At 42.5% G+C, this 23,869-nt stretch overlaps 1 long non-coding RNA gene across 1 annotated transcript; it reads left to right on the top strand.

Moving 5' to 3' along the window:
• Positions 1-15,868: 15,868 nt before the first annotated feature.
• On the top strand, positions 15,869-22,423 carry LOC112543943 (uncharacterized). The gene is made up of 3 exons (XR_003087236.2): positions 15,869-15,938; positions 20,774-20,916; positions 22,136-22,423. It is a non-coding gene; the product is annotated as an uncharacterized LOC112543943 (long non-coding RNA).
• The last annotated feature ends 1,446 nt before the right edge of the window (positions 22,424-23,869 follow it).

Raw genomic sequence — 23,869 nt, 5'->3', positions numbered from 1 at the left:
TTTGTGGACCAGAAGGTGTCCCAGGTCAAGGGGTCTGAGCGAGGACCTTGGCACAAAAGGCAGAAGTGTTCACTAAACAATTCTGTTCTATATTAGGAAAGAAGTAGAATGATGTAATTATCTTACCTGAACATAAACTATTTTTAGTTCATTAGTAACTAAAGAGGATGTTAAACAGCATCTACTAAGGTTAAACATTCTAAATCACCAAGGCCAGATAACTTGCTCCAACAAGCCCTATAAGAACTGTCTGAGGAGACTTCTGGTCCACAGAGAATATTTTCCACTTGTGGAATGTTGTGTAAATTCCACAAGACTGGAAAAGTGGCAATGTATTCACATTTGACAACATTCAAAAAAAGCAAGCAGGATACCCCTAGTTAACCTGATATCAATCCTGGGCAAAAAAATTGGAAAAACTGCTAAGGGATTCAATAGGAAAAGAGTTAAAGGATAGGAATATCATTAATACTGATCAACAATTTATGGAAAAGTCTTAAACCTGATTTCATTCACTGATGGGTTTACAAATTTGGTTGTTAAAACTACCTGAGGAGATATATCATTAAACATTTGCACAATGTTTGACTTAGCACTGCATAACATTTTCATTAAAAAATAGACCCATACAATATCAGTAAATCAACATTAACTGGCTTATGAATTAGTTAATTTGCAGTGTTCAAAAAGATGTTATTAATGGGAAATCATCATCACATTTCTTTTGGGGTTCTTCAGAGATCAGTATGAATTTAAAATATTCAGATTTTCAATAATGTAACAGAAGTAAAATTTAAAAAATCACCACGGATACAATTTGTGGAAGACTGCAATTAGCAAAATGGTAAGAAATAAAGATAGACAAGGTTATACAGAGTGATCTTGAGATCATTTGGTAAACTAGACCCATTAAAATAAAATGTGTTTTCCATAGCCAAATGTAATGCAATATATCTAGGAGCAAAAGAATGCAGGTCATATCTACAAAATGAGCGATCATATCCTAGGATCCAATCCCTTCTGATTTAGGGATCACAGTGCACAAACAACTGAACATGAATTCTTAGTGCAATTCTTTGGCATTCCTTGGCTGGGAAATAGTGACTAGAATAAGGTGATTTTAGCCTTTCATACAATGATTGTGTGTTGAGTACTAAAGTTGTTACTGGAATCAATACCAGGGTAACTAGGTAAAATTTCATGTGATATACAGGTTGTCAGATTAAAGAATCTAATGGTCCCTTCTGGTCTTAAACTCTGAGGCTACATCTACACTGGCATGATTTTGTGCAAGAACTCTTTTGTGGAAGAGTTCTTGTGCAAAAACTCTTCCAGAAGAGAGTGTCTACACTGGCATGTGCCTTTGTACAAGAGATGTGCCTTTGCGCAAGAGCATCCTTGCCAGTGTAGACGCTCTCTTGCGCAAGAAATCTCTGATGGCCATTTTAACCATAGGGCTTTCTTGCACAAGAAATTCATGTTGGCTGTCTACACTATTTTAAGAGGGATAAGGGATCTTTCAGAAAAGGCTTTATTTTCTGAAAGATCCGTGTCTAGACTGGCACTTTTTTCCGGCAAAGCTCCGTGCTGAAAAAAAGCGGCAGCCATTTTTATGCTAGTGAAGCAGGGGAGATTTATATCCCCGCTTCATTAGCAATTGCGATACGTCTAATTTGCATCCCTTTTACGAAAAAGGGATGCAATCTAGATGTAGCCTATATGAATGCCTCTTGCTGTCACACAATGAAGACTTAGAATGTAATTATCAAGTACTATAGTGCCTTTCATCTTATTTTAACCATGAAATTTTCTCTACTCGTATAGCCAATAAGACTTGTTGTAAACTTCCTTGATAGCAGAACAAACAAGGTCCAAACATAAACATTTAACAAAGGGAGTATGTCTTCCTTTCTATTCAACCATTTATTAATAAACCAAGTCCCACTCTGTCACTTGTTCATTCTGATCCAACCAGAGATGGGAAAGACAAGTTGGTCCACCCCCCTGTCAGGACAGAATATCATTCCTCAGCAGAGAATTTACCTCTAATGTCAGCTGTTAAAATGCAACCTAACTTGCTAATTAACAGGATGCCTCCATTGTCACTAATCACTGAGGCTCAGAATGGACCTGATATGATAGCTAGTCCTCAGTGGGAGTATTTAGGGCTAACTTCTAGGGAAGTTTTTACAGTGCTGGTGCCTACCTCTCCTTTCAGCAGATCCCTACTTCTAATTAACCTGCTTTCACTCTTTAACAAAGGAAATTTAATTTTCCTTTGTTCCACCACACTTGGAGATTCAGTCAGGAGATTCCATGCTGAAAAGTAATTTAAAAAACCTGTCTAAACCTGTTAAAAATGAGAAGTGAAATGCAAACATCAGGCAACATCAACACACAGGCAAACAGCTTCAAAGCCTAACTGCAAAGCTGCCTTTAGCTATTGTAGTACTAGGCCATGCACGGCACAGGTGATGAGATTTTAACTTTGAACAGCATTGAATTACACAGGTTTTTTATTCCAGTTCCCCATTTGATAAATATTTTTGTTGTAGCATTTCAGTGTTCAGCAGTTCTTAGCATGAATCTGAAGTTTTTGAATCTGACAGTGACTTTGTTTTTTATGAGCTACCTTTGCCCTTATTCAGCTTAAATTGATTTTGGCGGCTAACTAGCCTCAAAGCACTAGCACCCAGATTCACAAAGGGAACTTAAGCACCTAAATCCTAGATTTAGGCACCTATATCCTAGATGCAGTCTAAATCCCAGATTTAGGGATACTGCAGTCAGAAAACTCCTGCCCAGCTGCTGACTAACACCACAAGTGCTGAAATGCCCCAGGCACTTAAATTTTTCTGTAAAAGTTCTTTAGAACCTAAGTTTCTGCCTCAGGATATAGATGTCCTAGATTCACCCTAGGAGCCTGGACATTTATCTCATAAATCTTACCTTCTCTTCCCTCCCCCATGATTCCCCTCTCTCTCTGATACAGTGACTGTTCCGCTGCAGGTAAATATTTAAACAAATATTGGGCCAGAGAGAATTAGGATGATTATGTAGTCCTGTGGCTTGAACACCCATCATAGAGGTGGTAGATCCATGATCAAGTCCCCTGATATGTTCATTATATATTCAGAGTGGAACAGATTCAGTACATCAAATTAGCGGAGTGGTTAGCTTACTGCTCCTGACAGGTTTGAGAGACCCCCAGATCTCATCCTTCCTGCTTTAGAAGAGGTAGGAATTAAAACTTGGTCTCCCACTTTCCAAATAATTTCCTTAACCAGTGACTAAAAGTTGTAAGGTAGGCACCAACTCCTTTGGTCAGCTTTTGAATGGGACCTGAGCTAGTAGGTGGCCTCTGGATTGGGCCCTGCCCCTGCATGTAATTAAGGCGGATGAATGCTTGTCTTCCTCTAGTTTGTAAAGCGTGCTTGGGCTTGGATGAGAGGTGTTTAGATGCCCAGAACTAAGAAGCAGAGCACATGCCCAGAGGCAGAAATGTAGGCAACAAGGAAACTTTCCCCCCTCATAACATAGATGTTGAGTGAGTATAAGTGCTTACAGGGTTCAACAGGAGTTTTGTGGCTCTCAGTGAAGCACCTAATCCCAGACTTAGTCTTGGGTATAGGTACCTAAGTAGCTTTGTGGAGTTGGATGAAAGTGCTTCCCTTATCTGTTTTATCCCAATGATTAGATTACTTACATACAATGTGGAAGACCCACATTCAATTTGTGTCTGCTTGGTGCAGAAAAGATTTTCACAGGGTTTCCTTCCTCTCAGTAAGTGTCCTAATCCCTGGGCTACTGGATTTTCTTGTCTGGGGTGCTCTCAATTTAACATGTTCCACTTTAAATAAACAATTAAAGTCCCCTTAGAGCAGGGGCACTGGATGTAGGGTCTCCCACCTCCAAGAGGATGTGTGAATTGTCATGATATAGAGTCACTGTCACACTGTCTCTGTCTGACCTAATGACTCTTTACATTAATACACAAGTAGAACCTTTTAAAAATAACAGCTTGAGAGAGACCCACTTCAAAATATCCATAGTATAGTGATTAGGGATTCTGTGAGATGGGAGACCTCTTCAAATCCTCTCTCTGTGTCACGCATCTGGACCAGCTGAAGCCAGGTCTCCATCATTCCATATGCTGCTCAAACCACAGGGATAAAAGTTATACATGAGTTGCCACCATCTCTTCTCCCCCTCAAGTGTTTCTTGGACAAAACAGCTTAGGTGCCTAAGATGCCTGCAAGCAGAGATAGGTGTGTCCCTCTGAGCAGGGCAGCGTTTAGATCATCCACTTTTCCTCCATATCGCTAATTGGCTAGCTTAGATCATTTCCTGCCTAGCATGCTGGCTTTTGGGGATCCCATCACGAATCTGCATTATCAGTGGAACTGGTGTCAGAAAGCCAATATTCTCTGAAAGGACTGTTATTGACAGGGCAGCAGTGGGACAGGGAATAAAGAGATGCTGGAAGCAACTCAGGAGCAGGGACTGCTTCAGCTTTTCTTTTTTGTGAATGAAACAGAGTCTATCTCTCCATGCACTGGACAGGGAGTTTAGGGGCTACCCAGGGTTTGTGAATTCCAGTGATTTTCTACATTCTTAAAAGTTGGACCTTGCAATGGCCTAAATCTCTTTAGTTACATCTAAACTACATCCCTTTTTCAATAAAGGGATATAAATTAGACATTTTGAAATTGTAGACATTGCTGGGATTTGACTTTCCCGCACTTCATTTGTATAATGGCGGCCGCAGCTTTTTTTCGAAAAGCCGCTTTTAAAAAAAAAAACACGGTCAACAAGGGGATCTTTCGACAGAAATGCCCCATTTTGAAAGATCCAGTTACCCTGTAAAAAATGAGGGTTACAGGATCTTTCAAAATGGGGCATTTCTGTCAAAAGATCCCCGTCTTGACCATGGTGGGGTTTTTTTGGGGTTTTTTTTGTTTTTTTTCAAAAAGCAGCTTTTCAAAAAAAAAACCGCGGCTGCCATTATGCAAATGAAGCATGGGAAATTCAAATCCTGGCTTCATTTACAATTTTGATATGTCTAATTTACATCCCTTTATCGAAAAAGGGATGTAGTTTAGATGTACCCTTAGTGGGTCTAGGTCACATGGTTAGCTAGTTACAAATTTTATAAACCTATTGTTATGTTTTTCATTCTTTGGCCTATAGAAGACACATTCAGCCGGAATGATGGTCCCTGGTGATGGGGAAGGTGAAGAGAATGAGAAAGATGATGGGCTAACACCTAAAATTGTTCTAAAAGGAATGATGTAAGTATATGGTATGGAAATATGGATGTACAGTCCCTATCTTATGAAATTGGGGTGTTTGTGACTGTGCTAACTGTATTAATAAACTATACTTGTAAATATACAAGAGTTTCTATAGTGTGAGTGTTGCAGCTATGCACATCAGGGTTCTCAATCATAGAATAATTGAATACTGGGCCTGATCCTGGGACAAAGAACCTGTGATCCCTATAGGTGGGTAATTAGAAACTTAAATGTAATCTTAGATCTGGCAACAGCTCCTTGCTTCAAGACAGGCTGTGCCTTGGACTCCCTGCACTGCACAGGGAGCCTGGCAGCTGCCTCTACTCTCCCGGATCCTCATCTCCTTGCAAGATGCCTTATATCAACCTAACCTAGACCAATCCTATGTCTCCTTAACTTTAAGGGATTAATATTTTCCCCTTTGTGTAAAGTTCCTTATTTAGCATTAGAAAAATAACTCTTTCCGTATTTTTTACCTTCGTTGCATGACAGTTGCACTTGGAGAGAAAGATTTGCTTGGCATCATGGCTCTTTAACTTTGATGGAAAAATTATATGGACTAATAGATGGTGTCCAATGAAAATATATTACATGTTTTTTAAAAAAAGTCAAAGCACTGAAACTATGTAAAATATTGACGACAGGATAAATAGGGATTAGATTTGCTTTTTTCATGTGTTCAGTTTGTTCCAAAGAATAACAAAATAGTCAAGCAATCATTCCTAATCTAATAACTGGAAAGAGCATAGGAGTATATTCAGTAAATAAGGTTTGAGAAGAAGAGGCATGAAAGAAAAATGAAACTTGCTTTTTAGCTAAACTCAGTCTGTTTCACTTTAGAATCTGCATCCTAATGCCTGAAGTACACCTTGAGCAGTTAGTCTCTGACTAGTTAAAGTCACATGGTGGATATGACCCTATTGTCTCCCTCTGCTGACAATTTGCAGTAAGGAAATGTCAACATTGTTATCTCAATTCTTTTTTTTTTTTTGCCTTAATTTAGAAGAATTTAAATGTGCATCAGCAGGGTCAAATATGAACTGTCAGGGGGTTAACAAAGCAGCTGAAAAATAACAGTCGATATGTTCCACTGAACACATACTGCAGCTTGCTCCAAGAAGTCATGTAAAGCTAATAATTATGTACTTATCCTGCTGTTTCTTTCAGCATGCCTGCCCCTGTTTTCACATGAAAGAATGCCGAGACAAATGGGGAGGAACATTTCAAAGTTTCTGGCAGAATTTCACATTCTGTTCCCGGAAAATAGGGATAGGAAACCTAACGCCAAGGGGCCAGATATGGTCCCCAACTTGCCTGGTTCTGGTCGCCAAGGCTCAGGACTCCTCCCACTCAGCAGTGGGGACCCCATGCTGGCACTCCAGCCCTGCTGCCCCCCACACAACTGATTTTTCTGTGGGTCAGCAGTCTCTGACCCAAAAGAGGTTCCCCATTCCCACGCTAAAAGATATATGTATACCCTATTTTTCTTTTCTCTCTACTATTAGCATGAAATTCCCTAGATTAAAATCTTAAACTAGAACATATTGTCTTATCTGTCATAGCCATGGCAATAAAATGTAGATGTACTGTATTATGTTCCCACTTAAGTTGATACTAGCCTTAAGACTTGTGGATTATACTCTTGACTTACACGGGCAGATTTTTAAGTGTAATTAAATGGTATACAGATAACTGAATGTGCTGCCTGGAAATTAATATTTAATATCAATTTTGTGTTTTAAAAGACTGGAGATATATTAAATATTGACTACAGGAGTATTAAATAATGAATGTTCTCCCTCTCTGCTGAAATGAAAGTTTTATGGAGAAGAATGTAATACACAAAAGATGGAGTTTGCTCTGTAGGAAATAGGCATAGTAAGAGCCAAATGATAGCTTTTCTAATGCAGGTAGTGGGAGGGATAGTGGAAAGGAGTGATTTTCGTTCACTCCTATTGCATGAGTCTCAGGGCAGTCATACCTGTCTCTAAGTCTATGGGGCAGTACTACAGAAAGAGGTAACGGGAAGGGAGTATAGAAAGACAAATATTGAACTACAAAAACTTCTAAAAACCAGCATTCTCTGGTCTGGAGAGACTGGTCTGCTCCTGGACCAGAGAGACCAGGAGCCTAAGGGCAGGAAGCTGGTGAAAAAAGGGTTGGCTCTCAGCTGCAGGCAGTACAAGACTGGGGCTGGAGCCCCCTGTAGCCAGCAGCAATTCGGGTCCAGGGCTGGAGTTCCCTGGCAGCCCCACGGCAGCGCAGGATCAGAGTCTCCTGACAATTCCCGGCAGTGAGCAGGCCTTGGAGCATCTACAATATTGGAACTACATGAATACTCCAGGGATGGACTTCTTTAGTGATAACTGGAAGGAGGAGACAAGCTGTAGAAGAGGAACAGCCTATCAGACTGTTAGCAGACTGTAGCATTCCTTCCACATACAAACACAGCAAAGAGCATGGGAGCCTTAGAGAAGAGTTTGTCCCAGTGTATCTCCCCTGACTTTTTCCAGTCACCAGGAGCAGTTACTTTTTACTATGGATCTAATTCAAACTGTTAACATGTCTTAATATGTTTCTGGTCTTTTTAGGTTTTGCCTTTTAATAATGATCGAGGACAACCAACAATACCAGAGCAGCCCACTTGATGATCTTGGTATTTAATCATAACCCTACATATGAGCTATTGAATCACCTCTTGTGATGGTGAGTGGTTTTTACCGATCATCTCCTTTGAGGCACCATGATGTTTTCTGCTTACATTTTTGAAATATGCCTCTGGCAGTTGGTACCTCCAGGAAATATTTCACATTTACTATTTTTGGGAATTTATTCCATGGCTGAGACTTCTGTATGGGCAGATGTAAAAAGAGGATCACAAATTGTACTTCAAATTTTCACAGGTATCATTTAAATACAGTGAATCAGAATGGATGCAGTTGATAGATTTGCACATTTCTTTTGCAGACTTGACTCATATTGATGGGCTAACTTCATACACAAACCACAGAATAAAAAAATCTAAGCTGATGCCTAGTATCACTTGGATTCAGCACAGCATCTACCTATAGCTCTTTTGTTCTCTTGATATGGTGTTAAGCAATCTCTTTTACAGACTCCAGCTTGATTTTAAGATCAAGTGTGGGAAGAATACCTATGCTTCTAGTCTTAATGTAGCAGAACAATCAATTATGCAGCTGCAAGTGGCTGTGGAACTGGTCACATTTACAAAGTAATATTTAATTTATTCAAATTTTCCCTTTCTGCTTCAGCCAGTTGGAGATTCTGTCCTAAGGGACATTTGGATCAATCTTGCTTTGAATTATTGAAAATAAGGGCTTTGTTATCATATGGCTCTATCTTTTTTGTTTGGGGAAACATCCAGGCTGTGTCTAAACTGGCATGAATTTCCAGAAATGCTTAAAACGGAATACTATTCCGTTTTCAGTTTTTTCGGAAAAGGGGCATCTACATTGGCAGGCTGCTTTTCCGGAAAAGCCCTTTTTCTGGAAAGGCGTCTGTGGCCAATGTAGACGCACTTTTCCGGAAAAGAGCCCCGATCGCAATTTTCGCGATCGGGCCTTTTTTCTAGAAAAGACTACTGGGCTGTCTACACTGGCCCTTTTCTGGAACAGTGTTCCGGAATAAGGACTTATGCCCGAGCGGGAGCAGAATAGTTTTTCCGGAATAGCGGCTGATTTTGTACAGTAGAGCATCGTTGCTTTTCTGGAAATTCAAGGGCCAGTGTAGATAGCTCACAGCTTATTCCCGAAAAGTGGCTGATTTTCCGGAATAAGTGGCCCAGTGTAGACACAGCCCAGAGAAATAGAATACAGTGGCTGCATCTGATAAGAAACATATAAGATAATGATGCAAATGTTTCCTTGTTCTGAAAGTAGCAGGGATATGGATGGAGAAATGACTTCTGCCAACAAACTGAAATAAGGTTGTTTTAGAAATTAAGGACAGAGTAGGCTGTAGTCTTCCTCATTACCAATATCATCCTTTTCTTTTTTCTATAAATACCTGAAGGATATGACAGCTGAGATTAAAAATCTACATAGATGCCTGCTGACTCAAACAAAGGCATTACACAGAAGTGAATGGAGAGAATATTGGCCATGGCACTATTCAGAGACCTGACCCTAGTTTCATTTATGCCATTTCTAGGCACATAGAAAATGTCATCTTGGATATAATCATTTGTCCATCTACTCCATTATCTTGGCAGTGACATTACCCAATAACCAATGCTTGACTGCAAGGTGCAGGAAGCCAAAATAGCTATAGGTAGATCATGTGATGAGTCCAAGCAAGTGATAAGTAATTATGGGATACTCTAGCACCAGGAAAAAATTATTCCCTAATCCCAGTAGCTAGAGGTTGGCTTATACTATGAAAATAAGGAGATTTTTCTCTTCCGCAACTCTTATAAATATTAGCCAATTAGCCTGTCATAAGATGGGATTTTCAGGGTTCTCCTCCACCTTGGTCTTCTCTCCTGAGCCTCCAGTCTCTCACTCCTGCTCCCTCTCTCTCTCTCTTTCTCCCTCCTACTCCCTCCCCCGCCTCTCTCTCTCAGCTCTCCTCCACCTCCTGCCTCTCTCTCTGTCTCTTTCTTTCTCTTCTCCCCCTCCTGCCTCTCACTCTCCCTTTCTCTTCTCCTCCTCCTCCTGCCTCTCTCCCGCCTCTATCTCTCCCCATCCCTGTTCGCCTTCCCCTGCCTCTTCCCCTTCCGCCGTGGCACTCGGCTGAGTGCTGCCTGCTCAGCTGGGCTGCCGCGAGGGAGGGGAGCAGGATAGTGACATACACGTCCAGGGGGCAGGGCCATGTATGTCACTATTCCGCCCCCTTCCCCTCCCACCTCAGGGGAGCCCAAATGGCCCCATGTGCTGCAGGCTCCCCCAACGGCCTGGCTGAGGGGCGCAGCACTCAGCTGAGCACCGCAGCAGGAGGGAAAGGGGGGCGGTGATGTACACGGCCCCACCCCCTGGCCGTGTATGTCACCGCCCTGCCCCTTTCCCCTCCCTCCATGACGGCTCAGCTGAGAATTGCGTGCTGAGCCGCCACGGGGGAGGAGGGGCGAGACGGTGATGTACACAGACAGAGGGCAGGGCCATGTACATCACCACCCCCGCCTTCTCCTCCCCTGTGGCGGCCTGGCTGAGGGGTGCAGCACTCAGCGCCATGGCGGGAGGGGAAGGGGGGACGATGATGTATGCGGCCATGCCCCCCTGGCCATGTACGTCAGCGCCCTGCCGCCCTTCCCCTCCTGCTGGGCCCAGCTGAGTGGTGCAGTGCTCAGCGGAGTGCCAGGGTGGGAGAGGGTGGGGCGCTGACATACATGGCCATGGGGAGTGGCCATGTACGTCAGCATTACAGACTCACAGACATTGGGCTACTATATATATATATGATGAAAAAAGCAACCAATTTAAATAATTGTGTATTCTGGATACCCTTATAAATATGTAATCTTTTCAAACTACCCTGCTGAGCTCCTGCCCTCAGTGGTAATTGGCAATAAAGTCCTCAGGCTAATTGTCTGTTGTGTGGAAAAAGGGATTCTTTTAATCAGTTATGAATTTGTCATCTTTCTGTTTTACAGAATATCCTCTGTTCTGGTGTTATGAGAGAGGGTGAATGCACCATTATTTGTGTACTTCTGTCATATCACCTCATAGCTGATCTCTCAGGTACAGAGTTTCATTCTCTTCAGTCTCTCTACCTCTGAAGCTTCCCATGATGCTGATCACTTTTGTCACCCTTCTGTGTGGTGTATTGAGAAAACAGTTAATTGCAGGCTGTCATTTTCAATTTCAGGGCTTTTTTCCTAGTCTTGTTTGCAAGGTTAGGGGCTCTATGGGGAATTGTCCAATCTGGGGCTAGCAGCAATCAGTAGTATGTAGATGGCCTTCATAAAATAAGGTTTATGATTTGTATCTTTCCACCTTAGGCAGGAATCTGTTTCTCTCTGTTTTGAAATCCTTGTGTGTTATCATTGTGAATTCTAAGAAATAAATAGTGTTATGTTACAAAATTCCAGCCAGAATACTCATGTTATTTGTAACTTAAGTCCTCTCTGCGTATGCTATGAATATAAAACTCCAAAAACCACTAGCTCTGCAATATGCTTTTGGAGATGTGGTGGCTAGAATTGAATAGTGTGCCAGATGAGGGTCCACTATTGATTTCTGCAGTGGTATTGTAATACTTCCTATATGGTGCTTCCCCCAAGTTCCTTATGCACTCTGACATTTTGTATGAGTGGGAATCATCAATTAAACCAGTGTAATCCCATTGATTTCAGTGGGGTTAGTTCTCACTTACAGCATGAGAGGAAAATCAAACCAGAGGCCAAATTCTGAGAGGTGTTGAGAACCAATGTTGCCTATAAGCTAAGTGCTTGGATGGACATTAAGGAGAGATTCAAATGCCATCCAGCTGATTAGCAGAGTGCCCATAGTGCCTGCAGCCAGCGGCACATGTTTCTATTGGTGGTGTACATCCACACATGCTTTGGTACACATAACACAATTTATTCCACACATGTATGGCAAAAGTTAGAAGGAACATTGTTAATAACTTGCTTTTTTTTATTTTTAGCCTGGGCACCTGTCAGGATCTCTGCACATAAGGGAACACCTCCATTGGTGGATAGTCCTATTCCTGGACAGTGGAAGGACTCAGCTGCTTCTAATATCACCTCTTTCTCCTTCAGACTCTTCAGAGATCTTATTACTAACTCCACAGAGCCCAAAGGAAAACCTGAAGAGCTCATAGAAGAGCTGATGGGGGGGGGGGGGTCAAGAGATGTGGGGAACATGCCATCCCTTTTTAGATCTACAGAAACGCCCTTTAAACGATAATGGAGATTCTAGCTCTATTTTTTGTTCAGAGTCCTGTTCCAGGGAGTGCTAAGGGCAGCCCTAACAGTCATTGCTACTTGGGGATATAGTTTTGCAGATATAGAGGACCTCCATGCAGCTGGCTCCACTCTGGCATAAATTCTGTGAGCTCTGCCATGTTTGTGAGTTGTGTGATTAAAAAGTCCTGGAACCTGAAGCTTTTACTTTAATTCCACCATCTCAACTTGTCCCATGGGATGGTGGGTTGGGGAGTTGTCCTTGAGAGTGCACTAGTGGAGTTAGTTATCCCTTAGAGTTCTCATCTTGTAAGCATTCAGTCTGAAAATGTTGTCTTACACTTTCTATCACACCTAATCCATGCATGAAATAGGATTGATACTTCTCAACGATGTTGTGGGGGTGCATTATATCAGTCCTTCTGCCACCTACATGAGCTGAGCTGAATGAAGGACATTCTGTATTGATCAGGTACAGAACTTTAACAGTTGGATGCTCTTGTAGTATTAATTTGCTTGCTTTTCTGTATTATAGTTGGATAGGACTATTATTACTTACAGAAGGGACAATAATTTGCTCTTTTTAGTACAAGTTTGACCTTATTAGGTATTCTGTATTCCCTTTCAAGCAGGTTTTAGACAGCAATAAATAATTTGGGGGAAAGCTCAGAAGAATGACACAAAAATAGTAATTCTGGAAGATTGCTTTTATTAGCTTAGGAGCAGAAGATATGCTCCTCCCCATTGAAAGAATACTGAATTTGAGGGGTGATTACTCCTCACAAATACAGAGTGCCATTGATAGAGCTCTGCAGATTTCACCTTCTCATTTTCATGGACTTCACATGCAGACTTTAGATATTTCTTTTTGTGCAGTTCTGTGTCCTCTCAAATATCACCCTTGTAGGACATTGAAAACAAGAAACCAGAAAAGGTCCATATTTCAACACACAAATCTTCCTGATGTGCAAAAAATTAACCTATTCTTGCCTATTGTTCCTTTGAAATAAACATCTGTGTTTTAATTTGTGACTAAAAACTACAAAGACCCATTAAAAAACTTATTAGTAATAACCCCTAAATACTGTGAGATGTGGCTTATAATCCTTGCTTCTCTGAAATGATTTTCCCCAAATGCGCTTCGAGTCCCTTGCCAAATTTTGCCATGGAAACAGAACATTTTGAGTTAATAATGACAAAGAGTTGCATTCTGAATATTTTTGCAATATAAAGGAACTAGAATCAATTGTTCGCATTAGTCAGTGAAAAAAGAATACAAATTTCTTAAGTGGAAGAAACATTTTTTTCTATGTATAAAATCTTTAACTTCTATTAGAAGTTAGAAGAACAAGCTACAAGGAGAGTTTTGGAAATGACCATCACTGAATGTATTAGAGATGGTGTAATGTATTAAATCATTTCTAACATCTTGAAAATCAAATGCCCCCAGCCCAAATGATCTATGAAACAGTCCCACACGTGTAATGTACTGATAAGAGAGAACAAATTGCTTTGTTATGAGGGAAGGATTCAGGGATACTGCAGAAGAATGCTCAAATGTTATTTGTTTTTCAGCCTAAAATATATCAGGCCTAAAACAACCTAGATTTTGGACTAGGTCCTCAACAATTGTAGAGATCAACTCATTTACTGAAGTAAAAGATTCTGTTGTGACTTCCATCAGTTGAGGGTTCAGCCTTCAGTTATGGGAACCAGAGAGTCACATAGGTTCATGTAAATAAAGGGTTTTTTTTATATTCTCTTAACTCTATCATCAGATTCTTCCTTGAGATCCACTTCTGCCAAGAAGCATACAAAAATAGCCAACTAAAAGATGCTTCTTACTTGGGTTGCCAGCTGTTTAATCACACAAATCCAAAAGCTCTTGCACCACCCTCTGTCACATGCCTTCCTCAATGCCAAGTCCTTTCCTGCCCCTTCCCCAGTGCCCCACCCCCTGCTCACTCCATCCCCTCTCCCTCCTCTGATCACTGTCTCCCACCCTCACACATTTTCACTGGGAGGAGAAGAATGTTGATGGGTTCAGAGTGTGGGATGGGGCTCTGGGAGGGAGTTTGGGTGCAAGAAGGCACTCAGGAGCTGGGGAAGAGAGTTGGGCCTAGGAGGGGACTCAGGATGCAGGCGGTGAGGGGGGTTGCTGGCTCCAGGAAGAGGCTTGGGGCTGGAGTAGGGAGGCGTGGTGCAGGCTCTGGGTTGAGGTGAGGAAGGGGGTGAGGCATGTGGGCTGGGGCAAGGGTTCAGAGTATGCGAGGTGATGTGGTGTGCTTGTCTTAGGTGACTCCCTGTCGGTGGTCCAGTGGGGCTAAGGCAGTCTCCCTTCCTGGACTGGCCCCATGCTGTTCTCAGAAGCAGCTTGAATGTCCCATCCTGACAAAGCTATTTCCTTTGAAGTTAATGCTTCTCCATAAGATAGCAGTGATTCAGCTATCTGGGGCAATATCCCTCAGAATTTGCCATAGAGCCATGAATAAACCATGGAGACCTTTGTCGACAACAGACAATAGTCTCTGGGCCAGTTTATTCATATCCAAGTTAAAATATTACACTTGCTTTGCTTAAGTGTAACTGTACCACTGTGTAATGGGTATGTGCACGTAAGGATGTTTGCATATATAATAGGTGTTCGTGTGTGTGTGTGTGTTTAGGGAAATAGTCTGTATTTCTAGATGTATATTAATCATAATCCATTAGAAAAAGTAGCAAAAATGGCAAATCCACTAAGATCCTAATGATTACTAAGTCTTGGGAATACTAGTGTGCACACTTTTGTATTCTGTTGCCCTATGTGTATGCATGACTATTTTCTATTGTAGTAAGGCTATAGAATCATAGAAGAACAGGCAGAAAAGACTCATTAAATCATCTGGTGCTTCCCCTTGCCAGTGCTGAATTCAGATTCCAGTCCGCCCAGTTTAGAATGTCCCATTTTCGGAATGACCACCACTTCTCACGATAAAGCATTCCCTAATCTATCAGATCTTAAAGTACAGTAGGCTTAAAATGAAGCTCTGCTCTGCAAAGTTTTGCTGCTTTAAATACATATGTATGTGAATTTGAGCAATATTGTAAGCATATCAAAATATGCAGTTCAAACATAATTGATTTTGTTAGACTTTGCTGGAAAGTGGAAATACTTTATCAGCATTATAAAGGACAGTCAATTATATGCATAACTTTAAAAGTAAACTGTCAAGTACTTTTCTTGTCATTATTGGTTTCTTCTCTTTTGTAGTATGTTCTTAGAATTTTGAAAGTGAAATTACTTTCCATACCAGTTCCTGTAATACGGTCTTAGAAACTTGAAAGTAAAATTACTTTCAGTACCAATTCCTGAAAAATCTTATTTCCTGCGTGGAGCTTAATATGTACTATTACCTGATCTATTTGCATCTCCTATTTAAGATATCGCTTATAGCAGCCCTGTCAGTCAGTCCTTTACAGATTCAGAAGCAGTATGGGCTTTCTTGCTGTGTGCTGAGCTTGTGTTTGTGAGTGAGGGTTGGTGTGTGTTTTTTGTTGGTTGTTTGTTTTTTCCTTTGTGTTTGTGAGTGAGGCTTTTTTTTTCACTTCCCCTTCCCCTCCCCCTCTCCTTCATGGAGTGTGTGCTGTGAGTGGCAGGTGGAAACTGTTGGCTTCTAATTAAAGTTTGAATTCTAGAAGCCTCTGCTGATTGGCTAAGCCTTGGTATGGGGAGAGACTTTCAGGCAGTCCAGGGCTTGATGAAGCAGTGAGTACATGACCAAGGAGCTTGCGAACAGGTGAGTGCTAACAGGGAGTTTAGAGAGGGAGTTGGGAAGGGGAGAGGGAAGGGTGCGAGGTTCTCTTGCCTTTCTTTTTAAATCCTTTCTTCAGGACAGAAGGGATGGATGGTGATAGGTCTGCTGTTGTTATCTGCACAGCGTGTACCATGTTTGTCTTCCTCCCGGAAGAAAGAACAGATTTCATCTGCACTAAGTGCAAGCTGCACACCATTTTGGAAGAAAAATTTAGAGGACTGGAGGCCCAAGTGTCGACCCTACGCTCGATCAGAGAGGATGAAGACTTCCTTGATAGAAGGCAGTGTTTTATCCTGCAAGCACGGCAAGTGGAAGAGCCAGAGAAGGCAGTACAGGACCAGGAAGAGAACTGGCAGCATGTAACTTCTAGAAGGGGAAAAAGGCCAGTACGAGAATCCCCCCAGTGCTACAGAGGTAAGTAATCGCTTTCAGGCTCTCTCCACAGGCTCTGCAGTGGTGAATTCTTTGGAAGAGACCTCACAAGGAAGAAGCCAGAAGGGAACACCATCTACTGGAAGGCACGGGATGCGTAGTCCTAGGGATGGGTGTTCCATGACCACCACCCCCAAAAGAAGACGATGGGTGGTGGTGGTTGGGGACTCCCTCCTCAGAGGGACTGAGCCATCCCTCTGCCATCCGGACCTGGAATCTCGAGAGGTGTGCTGCTTACTGGGAGCTCGAATTCAGGATGTGACTGAGAGGCTTACCAAACTGATCAAACCTTCAGATAGCTACCCCATCCTGCTTCTCCACATGGGAACTAATGATACGGCCAAGAATGACCTTGAGCGGGTTACTGCAGATTATGTAGCACTGGGAAGAAGGATCCAAGAATTCGGAGTGCAAGTGGTGTTTTCGTCCATCCTCCCTATTGAAGGGAAAGGACTGGTCAGGGATTGTCAAATTGAGGAAGTAAATGCGTGGTTGCGCAGGTGATGTCACAGAGAGGGCTTCGGTTTCTTCGACCATGGGACTCTGTTCCAGGCACAAGGATTGTTAGGAAGAGATGGGATCCACCTAACCAAGAGAGGAAGGAGCATCTTCGCGGGCAGGCTTGCAAACATAGTGAGGAGGGCTTTAAACTAGGTTCACTGGGGGACGGTGACCAAAACCCTGAGGGGAGTGGGAAAGTTGGATCCCAGGAAGAAATGCAAAGAGGAACAAGCAAGAAAGGAAGACCCCTGATTTGAATGGAGAAGATAGGGCGATCAACTGGTTATCTGAGAAGTTTGTATACTAACACGAGAAGCCTGGGTAACAAATAGGGAGAACTGGAGGCCCTGGCCCAGTCCAAGAAATATGATTTAATTTGGATAACAGAGACTTGGTGGGATGACTCGCATGACTGGAGCACTGTCATGGAAGGGTACAGACTGTTCAGGAAGAATAGGCAGGGGAGAAAAGGAGGAGGAGTTGCACTATACATAAGAGAGCACTATGATTGCTCTGAACTGCAGTATATAGAGGAAGAAAAGCCTGTTGAGAGTCTATGGGTTAAGTTTAGAGGTGCAAACGACAGCAGTGATGTTGTGGTTAGTGTCTACTACAGGCCACAGAATCAGGTAGATGAGGCTTTCTTCAGACAACTGAGAGAAGCTTCTAGAATGCAGGACCTGGTTCTTCTGGGGGACTTTAATCACCCTGACATCTGTTGGGAAACCAATAGGGCAGTACACAGGCAATCCAGGAAGTTTTTGGAGAATGTTGGGGATAACTTCTTGGTTATCCCAAGTGCTGAAGGATCCGACCAGTGACTGTGTGCAGCTTGACCTTCTGCTTACAGACAGGGAGGAACTAATAGGGGAAGCAGAGGTGGGTGACAGCCTGGGAAGCCGTGATCATGAGATGGTAGATTTCAGGATCCTGACCAAGGAAGAAAAGAGAGTAGTAAAATACACACCTTGGACTTCAAAAAAGCAGATTCTGACTCCCTCAGAGATCTGGTGGGCAGAATCCACTGGGATGCTAACATGAAGGGGAAAGGAGTCCAGGACAGCTGGCAGTATTTTAAAGAAGCCTTATTGAAGGCACAGAAAGAAACCATCCCGATGCGTAGCAAGAGAGGCAAACATGGTAGGAGACCGGATTGGCTTACAGGGGAAATCCTTGGTGAACTTAAGCACAGAAAGGAAGCTTACAAAAAATGGAAACTTGGACAAATGACCAAGGAGGGGTTTAAATGTATAAGTCGGGAATGCCAGAGGGTTATCAGGAAGGTGAAAGCACAAATGGAATTGCGACTGGCTAAGGATGTGAAGGATAACAGGAAAGGTTTCTACAGTCATGCTAGCAAGAAGAAGGTGATCAGAGAGGGTGTGCGGCCCCTACTAGATGAAGGAGGTAACGTAGTGACAGATGATGTGGGGAAAGCTGAAGTACTCAATGCTTTCTTTGCCTCTGTATTCACGGATACGGTGGGCTCCCGGACTAATGCTCTAAGTGATGCAAGATGGAATGAAGATGGACAGCTCTTGGTGGGTAAAAACAGGTTAGGAACTATTTATAAAAGCTAAACATACACAAATCCATGGGTCCAGACATAATGCATCCGATAGTATTGAGGGAGTTGGCAAATGTCATTGAGGAGCCTTTGGCCATTATCTTTGAAAAGTCGTGGAGGTTGGGATAAATCCTGGATGATTGGAAAAAGGCAAATGTAGTGCCCATCTTCAAAAAAGGGAAGGAGGACGATCCAGGGAACTATAGGCCAGTCAGTCTTACCTCGGTTCCTGGAAAAATCATGGAAGGGATCCTTAAGGAATCCATTTTGAGGAACTTGGAAGAGAGGAAAGTGATTAGGAATAGTCAGCATGGATTCACAAAGGGCAAGTCGTGCCTGACCAATCTGATTCGCTTCTATGATGAGGTAACTGGCTCTGTGGACGTGGGAAAGTCAGTGGATGCAATATACCTTGACTTTAGCAAGGCTTTTGATACAGTCTCCCATAATGTTCTTGCCAGCAAGTTAAGGGAATGTGGATTGGATAAATGAACAGTAAGATGGATAGAAAGAGGGCTAGAAGGCCGGGCCCAGCGGGTAGTGATCAATGGCTCGATGTCAGGATGGTGGTCGGTTTCTAGCGGAATGCCCCAAAGTTCGGTTCTAGGACCGATTTTGTTCAGTATCTTTATTAATGACCTGGATGAGGGGATGGATTGCACCCTCAGCAAGTTTGAGGATGACACTAAGCTAGGAGGAGAAGTAGATACGCTGGAGGGCAGGGATAAGGTCCAGAGTGACCTAGACAGATTAGAGGATTGGGCCAAAAGAAATCTGATGAGGTTCAGCAAAAACAAGTTCAGAGTCCTGCACTTGGGACAGAAGAATCTCAAGCATTGTTACAGGCTGTGGACCAATCAGCTAAGTAGTAGTTCTGAAGAAAAGGACCTGGGGGTTACAGTGGATGAGAAGCCGAATATGAGTCAACCGTGTGCCCTTGTAGCCAAGAAGGCTAATGGCATATTAGGTTGCATTAAGAGGAGCATTGCCAGCAGATCCAGAGATGTCATTATTCCCCTTTATTTGGCTCTGGTGAGGCCACATCTGGGCTGTATCTACACTGGCATCCCTTCCGGAAAAGGGATGCTAATGTAGCACTTTGGAATAGGCAAATCCGCGGAGGATTTAATATCCCCCGTGGTATTTGCATTAACATGGCTGCCGCTTTTTTCCGGCTTGGAGATAAGCCGGAGAAAAGCACCAGTCTAGCTGTGATTCTCCGGAAAATAAAGCCTTTTCTGGAGGATCTCTTATTCCGGAAGGGATGCCAGTGTAGACGTAGCCCTGGAGTATTGTGTCCAGTTCTGGGCCCCCCACTACAAAAAGGATGTGGAGGGTCCAGCGGAGGGCAACCAAAATAATTAGGGGCTGGAGCATATGACCTAGGAGGAGATGCTGAGGGAGTTGGGTCTGTTTAGTCTGCAGAAGCAAAGAGTGAGGGTGGATTTTATAGCAGCCTTCAACTTCCTGAAGAGAGGTTCCAAAGAGGATGGAGAGAGGCTGTTCTCAGTAGTGACAGATGGCAGAACAAGGAGCAATGGTCTCAAGTTGGGGTGGGAGAGGTCCAGGTTGGATATTAGGAAAAACTATTTCACTAGGAGAGCAGTGAAGCACTGAAATGAGTTACCTAGGGAAGTAGTGGAGTCTCCATCCCTAGAGGTGTTTAAGTCTCAGCTTGACAAAGTCCTGGCTGGGTTGATTTATTTGGGATTGGTCCTGTCTAGAGCAGAGGGCTGGACTTGATGACCTTCTGAGGTCTTTTCCAGCTCTATGGTTCTATGATTCTATGAAGTCGCTCTATGGATGAGTCCTAAGTGATGACTCAAAAGTACATAAATCCCAGATCCACCCTTCTACAAAAGTACTTCATGTGACACCCTGGTACATTCCTCACTCCTGTGATATAATTCACATATTTTGCATAAAGTATGCCTTACTGAGGTATCAATCTAAAAGTCTTGATCTGCTAGACATTAATATCTCAATTGGATTGTATGTGCTAGCAGCGTATGTGAAGTGATGAAATTTGGGTATGTATGTGTTACTGAAACATATTGTGAGGTTGAAAACACCCACAAGCAGCCTTTCAGGTACAACAGTAAAAAGACCAAGCAATGTGAATGGCTTATTGAGGAAATGCCCACAAGCGCAAGGATTACTCCAGGAACTGCATATAATAGAAGTCTCTCTGAGATAACACAGCTTAATGGGAACTGTTTGACCCCAGTCACAGAAAAGAGCTTTCATGCAAATGGGAAGAATATATAAATGGGGGAAAGGGAAATGGCATCGTAATGATACCTCACTCTCCCAACAGCAACACACTGGGAAACACCTGAAGAACTAAGTGGTCCTGGGCCACAGGGATTTCTATCCTATGAATGAAACCCTGGGCATCCCAAACAGCAAAGCTAAAGCAGCTTGTGCCATAAGAATCTGCCAGCCTGTTTATCACTCAGGGTGAGAATTTGTTAATTCATATCCTACCTACCTCGTATGTTAAGCTCAGTTGGTGTTTTTGTTTATTTGCTAAAAAAAAATCTGCTCTGATCTGTTTGCTGTCACTTTTCATCACTTGAAATCCATCATTTTGCAATTAATAAGCTTACTTTACGTTTTAATCCAAACCAATGTGTGTTGGAATAAGGTGTCTGGGGAAAATCCCAATTTGGTTACCACAAGTGTACATCATCCTCTTCCAATTAAGAGAGGGAGGGACTGAGAATTAAACCCATACACTGGCCAAATTTGACCTGAGCAGGATGGTATTACTCTGGCGTTCTAAGCTGGGAGACTAGTGGTTAGTGAGCCTGATCATAACTGTAGCTGGGGGTGTCCCTACCTTTGTGAATATTGGTTAAAATACAAGCTTGAAGGGCTTTGAAGATTGTCATAAGAGCACAGTGAGAGAGGAAGCTCTCGCTGGTAGATCAGGGGCCTCAGTGGTAGCATTCCAGGGGGGTCAGGAAGCACTCCAGGGGGAATCTGTCACACTCACCATCTGTAACGTGGCACCTATTATTCAGAAAGGTTTCAAGAATGCACGAAGGGTTGTTTAAAACAATTTAATAGTTGGAAATGTCTAAGACACCTCCTTAATGGAGATGGAAGGGGCAGGGTAAACCATAAAATTGTGTTATTACAAATTTTTAGAAATAAGTTGAAAATCTGATGTTTTCTTCTCTCTTTTTTTCTATTTCTTTCCTCCCTTACATTATTTTTCTGTCCATTTCTATTTCCTTTCTTTCCCTATTCCTTGTGCACTGCAATGACCTCTGGCTATTTCCACTTTTCTGCACCATTTCCATGCACACATTATCTGGGGGGAAAAAAGGAAACAAAAAAATAAAAACCATCAGAATGCAAATGTATCTTAAGGCAACAATAATAAACATAATCTCTCTCATTTACCAGAGATTGTTGAAAGCTTTCTCTCTGCAATTTATTTTGCACCTTTACAAAACATAAAATCTTTGATTTGTGTTTGCCGTGGGGTGGCCATGGGGTCTTATTCTGTAACTCTTATTCATGTGAGTAATCCTTACATTTCTGAATAATAGTTTCATTAACTCCCCTGCTTTATGAAAAATTAACAAGTAAAAATAGCCTTAACATAGATCTCTATTACGATCATTATTTTGGGGACCCATCCCTGAAACATTCATTTCTATAATCTCAGAATAAGGGAGCCCAGAAGAGAAACAATATGTCAGAAGTGGCAGTTCTCCAGCACCCTCCTCCTGTATACATCACTTCTGCAAAATCTGCCTAAGAATGGCTCAGATCTGCCACTGATATTTATAAGAACTAGTCTGTGCATGAGCCAGATAACAACTGTAATCTTTTAGTCATTTAGTTGATATCAGCAATAAGGAACAATCGGAGATGGAACATGGAGATTCTACTGTGAGATGACAAGATTTAACAATGAGTGATTATAACAGTTCCCACTCTAAAAAAAATAAAATAAAAATGCTAATCTAATTCACACTTCTACTGGGTGTGGTTCATTGTATCATCCAGTGGCACTTAGGCCACTTACACATAGAAAGAATAAGTTTCTACTACAGCCGTAGCTGAGAGGCAGCTGGGTTTTAGCTCCAGCTATAGAGGCTCATGCACAAAGCTTCAGTGGTCCCAGATTTGGTTACACCTGTTGGTGTTAAACTAAATCCTGCTCTCTTACTCAGGAGCAATTGCCTTAGTTGCAAAGGGTATGTCTGTACTGCAGAGTTTTTTCAGAAAACTTCACTTGTGTCCACACTGCAATCACGTTCTTTCAAAAAAATCAAAAGAACAGAGGGATTTTTTCTGACACTGGTAAACCTCTTTCTACGGGGAAGGAGCCTTTTTCTGAAAGAGCTCTTTCTGAAAAAGCTGTGTGTGGATGAGGAAGAGGGAGTTCTTTCAAAAGAAGAGGAAAGAGGAAAAAGTGCAAGTGCCCTGATGGCCACTCCATCCATAGTAATCACAGCTTAAATGCAAGATAGCGTCCATTCAGTGTGAACACTATCTTTCGAAAATCAGATCGCTTTTTTGATGCTCTTTTGCTGTGCAGATGTTCTCTTTTGGAAGAAGTTTTTTCAGAAATTCTCTTCTGGAAAAGCTTGTTCCGAAAGAAGCCTGCCGTCTAGACATAGCCAAAGAGTCCATCTGTAGAGCTAGATGGAGGGATCATTTTACAAAGATGGAAAAGCTAGACTGGAAGGAACACTATCGATGGGAACTTGAGGTGTAGGTGTGGTTCCATGGAATTCTGGAAGATTTGAGGGAAGCTGGGGATTTGAGTTTGATTTAGAATTAATCCACCCTGGCACATGCACAAATATAACTAAATTGCTAATGATATAAATCTCGTTCATACTTGTAGTGAGGTATAGTGAACATGGAGCTTCACACCTCAGTGAAAAGCAGCTGCATCCACACTCACTGTGGCGTATAGCTACATGACACAGGGTAAATCTGTGGCAGAGGGGAAGCAGCAGAGAGACTCCAGTGGCAGGGAGCTTCCAGAGCCTTTCCTTATTTCTTCCCCACTACCAAAGTCTTTCCCCATGGCAGAGAGAGGCTCTGGCTGGGGGAGCTGCTGGATCCGTTCTCAACATGAAATCCACTGCTTAGAAAATAATGCAGTTTTTTGAAGAGTCCTGTGGTCTTAAAGATGTGGAGATCATGTACCCACCCTGATCCAGTAATCCACAAATGCTTGCATAACATGGACCAGTATCCCTATCTATGTACCAAGGTGGGCTGGTGCCAAAATAGGGCTATATGTGCCATCTATTGTTCTACTGAATTTCAGGAAGCCAGTTGCACTAAATCCATCCACTGCTTCTTGCACATTGGTGACAGCTGGTCTGCAACATAAGAGAGATCAGTATAAAAGAGCGTAAGGCTTATGTCGGTGCAGCGA

The sequence above is a fragment of the Pelodiscus sinensis genome, chromosome 3, assembly GCF_052426305.1.
Source record: "Pelodiscus sinensis isolate ZL-2025 chromosome 3, ASM5242630v1, whole genome shotgun sequence".
In the NCBI taxonomy this organism is placed as follows: Eukaryota; Metazoa; Chordata; order Testudines; family Trionychidae; genus Pelodiscus; species Pelodiscus sinensis.
Note: the sequence above shows the minus strand (reverse complement) of the source record. Positions and strands in the feature narration are given on the sequence as shown.